Source organism: Protobothrops mucrosquamatus, unplaced genomic scaffold (assembly GCF_001527695.2).
Source record: "Protobothrops mucrosquamatus isolate PMUCROS unplaced genomic scaffold, P.Mucros_1.0 scaffold5398, whole genome shotgun sequence".
NCBI classification, from domain to species: domain Eukaryota; kingdom Metazoa; phylum Chordata; class Lepidosauria; order Squamata; family Viperidae; genus Protobothrops; species Protobothrops mucrosquamatus.
Genome location: NW_015391258.1, coordinates 11738 through 12992, shown reverse-complemented (window position 1 = coordinate 12992; position 1255 = coordinate 11738).

Sequence of the window (1255 nt, the reverse complement as noted above, 5' to 3'; positions counted from 1 at the left end):
CAATCCACAGAGCCTGTCCGGGTAACTCCGGACATGAGAGAAAACTGCTTTGCAATTGCCTGTTGACCCACTTAGTTTTCTGCCCTGCAACAAGTGTTACTTGGTTTTCTGCCCCACGACAAGTATGTAACCAATCATATTGTAGTATGTATTTAACCAATTATATTGACTCTTGCATATTCCCCCATGTTGGTTGCTGTATAAAAGAGGAGCTCAGAACACGCCCTGGGTTCTTTTTTGACACCCCAAGTCATACGTGAGTGTGGTCTTAATTCTTAACTCGTGCAAAAGAACCCACCCTAATGCGGCAAAGGCGATAGCGCCGCATACACCTAACCTTGGCTAGATAAGAGAACAAATTATATTAATCTCCATCAAATGTTGCTTTTTTGTGACAAAGAACCTATGTGCATATGAAATCCTAAATGTTGTCTTTCAAAATGACATGAGGATTATAAAAGACAGGCAATAAGTATAAATGCTAATTGTGAAGATCATTGCCTATCATAATTTAGAATTTTAATAAAAATATGTTCATACTGTATAATGGAAATGTAAGCATTAGAGACATCAGAACTACAAATCTATTCTGATTTCACAAAGTTGTTTCTTCATCACTAATTTATACTTCCAAGCTATTCGTAGATGTGTTTTCTCAATGGTTTCCATTATCCCAGGATTCAGTCCAAGTATATTCAACATTCTGAATCTTTCTTCTTTAGCAGAACTGTTATAGTTAATGTTTAGTTTTAACTTTCCTTCTTGCATCCTTATGTTTCTTCCGACAATCCTGGAAATGTTTAAAGTTTAATATAGTTATGAGAGATTCAGTATTATAAAATTAATTAGCATTTCAGCTTGTAACATCTAAACAGGTCCATAATACAATGAATAGCAAGAAAATGCAGGTAGAAAATCAGTTTCCTCCTCTTCCAGCAATGCCTCACAATGACTCAATAAGGGCAAAATGCAGCTTTCTTACCAGCTGGATTTCAAAGTGGAACTAGGACGCATGCTGATAAAGGAATATTATAGAAAAAATGATAGAGAGAAAACGGAATGAATCTTTCATTGTGATTTTGGTTTGCTAGGTTCCTGGATCAAAAGTGAGAAACAGCTCTAGCCCAAATATCAAGAATATATTTAGCCACATACCTCAAGCAATATTTGGCGCCTGCTTTCCCAATCCTCTGCTTCTTCATCAAGATCTGAAGCCTTATAGAATAGCTTGGGGCCCTCTAGAAAAGGCATAAAG